Source organism: Pogoniulus pusillus, chromosome 2 (assembly GCF_015220805.1).
Source record: "Pogoniulus pusillus isolate bPogPus1 chromosome 2, bPogPus1.pri, whole genome shotgun sequence".
Taxonomy (NCBI): Eukaryota; Metazoa; Chordata; class Aves; order Piciformes; family Lybiidae; genus Pogoniulus; species Pogoniulus pusillus.
In genome coordinates this window covers 40521371-40529726 of record NC_087265.1, presented here as the reverse complement: position 1 = coordinate 40529726, position 8356 = coordinate 40521371, and positions in this window count along the sequence as shown.

The window sequence follows — 8356 nt, the reverse complement described above, 5'->3', positions numbered from 1 at the left end:
CCCTTATTAGCTAAAACCTGCATCAGCACTGGCAACTCACTTGACACAAGCCATGTAAAAGATGTGACATGCTAATGAGTATAGGCTGGATGTTAGGAGGAAGTTCTTCACAGAGAGAGTGATTGGCATTGGAAGGGGCTGCCCAGGGAGGTGGTGGAGGCACCGTCCCTGGAGGTCTTCAAGAAAAGATGATGAGGCACTTGGTGCCATGGTCTAGTTGACTGCATAGGGCTGGGGGATAGATTGGACTGGATGATCTTGGAGGTCTCTTCCACCTTGGTTGATTCTATGATTCTATAACATCAGTCAATCTTGGTGATGGACAAGCTGTTTCCAATACCCCAAGCATTTCCAGTCCCAGAAAGCATCTATGGATGCTCATTCAGTGGCTTCCAACAAAGTTTTATTTGTTTGTCTTTTCCACAGAATTCATTATTACTTCATTATTAATTCATCATTAACATTTATGGAAACATTTGTCAGATACAGAGCAACCTGCCTCTTTCTAAGGACATTTTGAAGGCTCTGGATGGTTTGGGGCTGATTTGACCACAGGTGTTATGTAGCCAGATGGGGGTTGGTCTCTTCTCCCAGGCAACCAGCAATAGAACAAGGGGACACAGTCTCAAATTGTGCCGGGGAAAGTATAGGCTGGATGTTAGGAGGAAGTTCTTCACAGTGAGAGTGATTGGCATTGGAATGGGCTGCCCAGGGAGGTGGTGGAGGCACTGTCCCTGGAGGTGTTCAAGAAGGGACTGGATGAGGCACTTAGTGCCATGGTCTAGTTGACTGGCTAGGGCTGGGTGCTAGATTGGACTGGATGATCTTGGAGGTCTCTTCCAACCTGGTTGATTCTATGATTCTATGACTAGAGCTTGTAAATGACCCCTAAGCTTCAGTTAATGTTAGCTGGTCAGTTTGCCTTTTTAAAAAGCTGGTTTCCTTATTTTTTTGTTTTCTGAATGGTCAGAAGTGAAAAATTTCACCCCAAGCCCACCAATTTAAAATGAATCATCTGCTGCCTAACAATGAAAATTCATCATTATTATATAACATCTGTATTATTCATAACTCTCCCTTCAGTATCGGAAGTTTCTTTAGAGTCCTGATGTGATATGATGCCTGGTCAGTATCTGCTGATAGGCAAAGTAACAGTGCAGAGCAAAATACTTAACTTCACAGAAAAAAAGATGTCAGTATTGCTGCAGTAATGCTGTTTATATAATTTTAACTGAATAGGAACATCAGTAGGACAAGGGAGGTTATTCTTCCCCTGTACTCAACACTGGTCAGGCCACACCCTGAGTACTGTGCCCAGTTCTGGGCTCCTCAATTCAAGAAGTATTGAGAGACTGGAATGTATCCAGAGAAGGGCGACAAAGCTGATGAAAGGCCTGGAACACAGCCCTGTGAGGAGAGGCTGAGGGAGCTGGGGGTGTTTAGCCTGGAGAAGAGGAGGCTCAGGGGTGACCTCATTGCTGTCTACAACTACCTGAAGGGAGGCTGTAGCCAGGTGGGGGTTGGTCTCTTCTGCCAGGCAACCAGCAACAGAACAAGGGGACAGTCTCAAGTTGTTCCTACATCAGTGCTTTACAGTCTTATGTACTCAAGACTAGAGGTTTGCCCTCAAGTGTGCACAAGAGTCCAACAGAAGTGATCAATAAATTCAACTTGAGAATAATTCTGTTCTTTTTAAAAAGTATCTCAGTATTTGGGAAGGTAGAAAAGCCAGGTGAAGAATTTCAGACACTTTCCTATGGCAATCCTATTTAAGTAAGAGATAAAATGCTTTATTCTGATAGGAAAAAACAGTACTATTATTTGTCTAGGCAAAGTGTAAACTTTAAAAAGCATAACCAAATGCTGAAAGGTTTGATCTTGCTCAGGCATAAATGGGTGGGTTGTTTCTGATGGCTGGGAACCTTCTGATTAGATAATTTCTTCATGCTTTATTTGTCAAAAAGGAGACATTTTCAAGGGAAAGTTTCAATGACTCCTTTGTCAGGAAAGGTTTCTTAGCTTCATTTTGTGGTTAAAAACAGGATAAAAGAGAATAGATAGACCCAGCCCAGCCTAGCAGAAGGGTCACAGACTTCAACCAGGCAAGACCTGCCTGGAAGTGTCTGCTGGCTCAAATCCACTCGAACAGTTCACACCATGACCTGCACAACCCAGACTGCATCTTTGATCTGTTTATCCATTTATTTGTTCCATTTGCTTTTTGCTATGGTTCATCTTTCTCATTTTTTTTAAGCTCACATTTTACAAAGGTTTTATGTTTTAAAGAAGCTTGGGCTTATCACAGCACAGAGTAGCTAACTCAAACACATTCTAAAAAGTCTTATGGGCCCAGAACAAAGTTTCTTGCCCAGTTTCAGGTCATTCCCTCCATCTCTGAAAGCAGAGAGCTTATGTGTGCTTAGTGCTGGGACATAAGAGTCAGCTCTTGTGCATTCAAACCCACATTTTATGAGTTCTCTCCAGTACAGATACCAAAAGCAAGACAACTCCCCAAGCTTATTTAAAATGGCAACATGTTTCTGTAGTGGCTGGAAACAGGTTTTTGCTCTCCCTTCCCTGCTCTGGGCTATATGTAGATAGAGATGCTAAAGAGTCACTTGAAGAATACTACAAATATTCAAGAGTCTACTTATAGCATGTGCAAGATTTTCTGGGGAAAAAAAAACCAAACCAAAACAGCAAACCCCAACCCTGTAAAGAGATTTTACATTTCGTTCATCTTGACATTTGCCTCTGTCCTGCTGGCAGAGAGCTCTAATTGTCAGGAACACAATAGACTGTGCTCTTCTCTGTGATTAATACACGTGATCTTTCCAGAATGATAACTGCAGGTAGGTAAAGTCTCTGTGACTGTATCTATGGTACCTGATAGCTTATCAAAATCCCTACAAAGTGGACATGATAATAAACACCCATGGTGTCCAAAAGTCCTGGCTAAGAATTCCTAATATCTAGAATTTGATTTTTATGATGTTAATGAGGCTTTGTGTGGGAACATCCTCCAAAACTTTGAAATGCAGTAGTCAGTTTCTGAGCTGTTGCCCAGCTCTCTATTCTGGGTACTTCCCCCACATTCCCATCTGAGATTCCTTTTAAGCATAAAGATGGATCAGTGCCCTGAGCAATGGAACAGCTTCCAGATGCAGCATAAGTATGGACCACTGCCATTGTGCTGAGTTCAAAACTTCTGCAGAATGGTTATTTATGGGCTTACATCTGCAAGGAGATGGGGTGTGTGCTGGTTTGAGGCCAACTGGAATATTTTAATGACAGAAATCAGATCACTGGTTGTGAAAAGAAAATAATGATGATGTCTATATCATTCATTGGTTTGTCGAGAGGGATAAAGAGTCATAGAATCAACCAGGCTGGAAGAGACCTCCAAGATCATCCAGTCCAACCTAGCACCCAGCCCTATCCAATCAACTAGACCATGGCACTAAGTGTCCCCTTGTTCTGTTGCTGGTTGCCTGGCAGAAGAGACCAACCCCCACCTGGCTACAGCCTCCCTCCAGGTAGTCATAGACAGCAATGAGGTCACCCCTGAGCCTCCTCTTCTCCAGGATAAACACCCCCAGCTCCCTCAGCCTCTCCTCACAGGGCTGTGTTCCAGGCCTCTCACCAACTTTGTCACCCTTCTCTGGACACATTCCAGTATCTCAACATCTCTCTTGAATTGAGAGGCCCAGAACTGGACACAGTACTCAGAGTGTGGCCTGACCAGTGTTAAGTACAGGGGCAGAATAACCTCCCTTGTCCTACTGGCCACACTGCTCCAGGATGCCATTGGTTCTCTTGGCCACCTGGGCACACTGCTGGCTCATCTTCAGCTACTATCTACCAGTACCCCCAGGTCCCTTTCTGCCTGGCTGCTCTCAGCTGCTCTGCCCCCAGCCTGTAGCACTGCTTGGGGTTGTTGTGGCCAAAGTGCAGAACCCTGCACTTGGCCTTGTTAAATCTCATCCCATTGGCCTCTGCCCACCCATCTAACCTGTCAAGGCCCTGTTCCTTTGTCTGTCTGGTCTGTGCTTCCTTTTTAAGCCTAATCTGTTTCCATACCTCACCTCTAATTTTGGCAATTAACATGTAAACTGTCCTTTGTTTATGTGTGTGTTTCTGAGATAGAGGGAGGAGGAAACAGAAAGGGGGGCAACTTTTAGCCCTTCTGGGCAATTAGTTTTGTCCAGGAGGGAGTTGGAATTTCTGTATTATTTCTAACTTGCATATAATTGTAAATACTTTTGTATGTTGTGTATATATGCTTGTAAATTTTGCTGTGCTTTAAATATAGCTTCATCTTACTTCCAAATTGTCTGATTTAGTCTGGGTAATTTCAAATAGTATGGGGGAGAAGGTTCACAGGGTGCAATGCAAGACCTCCCTCCTCACTTGCTCTCTGCTCCAGAACAAAGTGTAATACTTATCTTCAAAGTTATAAACTGCAGTAATTAGGAAAACTACATGCTATATTTGGCTCATTTATTGCAACATGAAGTAAAAGTTTCATTCCATGACAGCCCTGCCTGGCCTGTGCCACATTAGAAAGTTTGGATTTGAGTGCCATAAACCTTAAAAGTGCTTATCCTGATGATTTTATATAAATCATGCTGCCAGCACAATGCCTTAATTCACATTGTTTGGGAAAGCTCATATTTTGTTAGAAAGAAGCCTTAGATAAGCCCAGGAGTGAAGAAGAGTGGGGCCACAAGGTGTGGAGAGAAGTGGCTTCATTTAATGTGCGATCACACAGATCTACTCCACTCAATGGGAAGGTCAGTAAAACTCAAAAACACTTTGTCTTTCTCATCCATCCTTACTTCATTGTGTGCTTTAGAGTGACTTCAAAGGAAAATAGTCCCTGGTTTGTAGGCAGTGGTGTGTATTTTTAAAGGGGGTGTAGTGACTGCCAAGGTATATATTGCATCATGTAGATCAGTGACAGGAAATGAGACTAGTGAAAATATCTCACTGTAAAGGAAGGTAGGATAGGGACCCCTCGCTCCTCTTCAAAGCCACAGCCAAGTGCATTCATTTGAAAGGTTTTTCAGCAAGACACATTTGTCACAAAGTGAGTCTTTTGGGAAATGCACACTGTTAGAGCCCCTTAAGGGAAGCATTTTGAACAATATTCTTTTTCCCAATAGCAATGTTTCAGAAGGCTGAGATCCTCTGAAAGTTGCTGCAGTGATGAACTACCACCGTTACTATCTCAAGCCACTCAGTAATGAGGGGAAGAATGGTGGTTGCAAATGAAAACTACCATGATTAAAATCCCCCACTAAAGAGATTAAGGCTCACAAATGCTGTGGCATATAAGATGCAGAGCATCACACTACTATGCAAATGGAAACATTTGTAGTAGAGATGTGAAATTCAGAAATGTACAAGTTTTTCAGACACTCTTGGAGCCAGAGATGCAGGCCACACACTGCAAGCAGATGGCTCCACTATGCTTCACCATACACAGAAACAGTGATAGGTTGTCATGATATGGTCTAGATTTTTGTTGCTAGCATGTTAATGGCATTTGGCAGGATAGTTACTGGAACCTTTCCCCCCTTTCTTTTTTTGGTGTTTGGTTATTTTTTCACGAGAGGCACACAGTGTGGTACTGAGATGTGTCCTCTGGTATTTCCTCAGACCACCATGGTAGAGGTTTGGAGTCTGTGAGGAGGGGAATAGAGAAGCTCAGCTCTTCCGTTTGCCTGGGAACCAAATGACCAAGTAGGAAGTTTAGGCTGGTATACAGCTGTCTGAGGCAAGCTTTGTGATGAGGAGGTCTTTGGCACTCAGACCCAGGGAAGCATAATTTCCAGTGTATATGCACCAGGCAGTGTAGGAATTGGAGAAAATGGCATTAAATTGACACAAGAATGGCATCTACTTTTTTACTTCAAGTTTGTCATAAATTCCAGACAGTGCAGTAATGTCCAGGAAAACTTTGAAAGTACAGACTGGTCAGACTCTTAGACCTCTTAGTCTCAGACAATTCCACCTCTGAGAATGCCTCCTTTTTAGACAAAAAGCAGTCTAGCCAGATTTCAGAGTTGTGCTACCTGAAAGCTCCATCAAAGTTAGTGTGAACCTGCCTGTGCTGCAGGCAGACCAGATTTACTCAAGCGCATCAAACTTCTGCTTGGGGGCCCTGACAAGTGGCACTCTTGGGGAGAGCTGATACTTTATGTTCTGTGTTCTTGAAAACTTATCCACTTAACCCATCAAAGCCTCTCTCTTCTACAGGGGCAACAGCAATTCTATTTCACTGAAGTACTTCACCTGTCAGACTTGAATTGGGAATTTATGAGAAAGAGGAGCAAAAAAAATCTAATGAGGGTTCTCCCTCAGCAAAATATCTGAGTCCACGACAGGCTATGTCTACTTTTAAGTCTTAAGACCTTTTATTACACTGGAATTGTAAATCTGTCTCATCACTAGGTTTCCTCCAGGATTAATTATTTGCTACAGATATCCACTCATGTTTCTGTATATCAGCAACTCTTAATCTTGTCCTGTACACCAAAAAAATATAGGGAAGCCCATCTTCACAATACAGATGCTAATGACCAAGATGATGGCCAGGGAGGTGGTTGAGGCCCCATCCCTGGAGGTGTTTAAGGCCAGGCTGAATGAGGCTCTGACCAGACTGATCTAGGGTAGGGTGTCCCTGGCCTTGGCAGGGGGGCTAGAACTTGATGATCCTTGTGGTCCTTTCCAACCCTGACTGATTCTATGATGATATTCAAATACCTATATTAATCATGTTTATTCTCATGAGATGCACAAGCCCAAGCTTCATTGCTTACAGAAATAAGATATATAAACAGTTTTATTAATATCAATGTGGAGTCTTATTCTATTTTAAAATAAAATATATATAGAAAGAATGAGAAGATAAATTGTGAATACATTGAGAACTTGGCAGACAGAAGTACTGTCAAAGAATCAAGAGAGTAATCAAAACTATGCAAGAAAAACACCCCCTCTGAAGCTGTGTGAGCATTACTGGATGACATATGCATAGAAGACTAAAATTGCTTTTTTATCATTTTGAGGAAATTTTAATAGTTTGCACAACTGCATAAGACATTTCAGGAGAAATTTTAGGTTAGTCATCCAATTAAATGAAGTTAAGCATGCATTTAGGGGACTTGCTGCCTTGGTATCCTAATTAGCAAGGAAAATTTCCATGTATGTGTTTGCTTTAACATTGTCTCCTGCTGGAGAGCAGCTGGCTGCAAATGGGTTGGCAGGGTAAACAGAAACAGGCCTGCAACGCTCAGCAACTCAAACAAGTCTCATCACTGGCACAAATCTGTTGACAACCTGACAAGCATAAAATGCCTTGGAAGGACTCACATTTCATAGCTGTTGTGCCTCATGAACTGTGTCATAGTCCAGCATCAAGATATTCAGGGCATGGTGGTGTAGTCATTGTTGCATATCAAATATTGAGGAAAGAACATAGATCCTTACCAAATAATTTTTCTTCTGAAGTATGTAGGTTAATTTGGTGTTTGTGAATAAACCAGTGCTTTGCTCATCTACAGTGGACACTGGCAGAACTGGACAGCATTGTATTGTAGACATCAACTGTTCATTATTTTTGAGTTAACTGCTATTTGTTCAGCTCCAAGAGTGATATGAGTGATTAGCAGGGTAATATAGGAAAGAAAATAAATCTTAACTTGAATTACCTGAACAGTTGGGAAAAAGACAGGGAAGGTAGCAGTGGATGTAAGAGAGTAGAGCAGAGTTACGAACTAATGGCTCAGTGTGCTGGGCTTTCAGTACAGTCAAACAAGCAGCTGGGGATCTTGGTCATCCTGTTGCCAGAAGCTACTGTGCCAGGAGAGGAGAGAACTTAAATTAAAATGGTAATAATGTTTCTGTAGTTTTGTCCCAGAAGTCTTTGTTCCTGTTCTTTGGGTCCTGGATTCCTCCACATTGCGAACCGTACTAGCATAAGGACCCAGCTGCAGTGTGCATCTGGGGGAGTTCTCCAGTGAGGAGTAGTTGATAAAACCAATTCTGAACAGCAATAATTTTGCCTATTAAACTAGGGTGCACCTTGAAACTGCAGCTGAAACTGCACCTGCCTAAAATAAGGCCATATTCTGCTGCTGTTGTCTCCTACTTTGGCAGAACATGTGGATTTGTTAGGCAGACCTACTGATTTACCTATCTATTCACCTGAATTTAAAATGATTGTTTGTGGTGAATCTCATTTAAACAAATATAAACAGAGCCATGTGAAGAAAAGGCTGCACAGAGCAACTCCATAGCTTGAGCAGAGAGATATACAAAAAGAGATAAAACCAGATGTACTAGGGAAAGA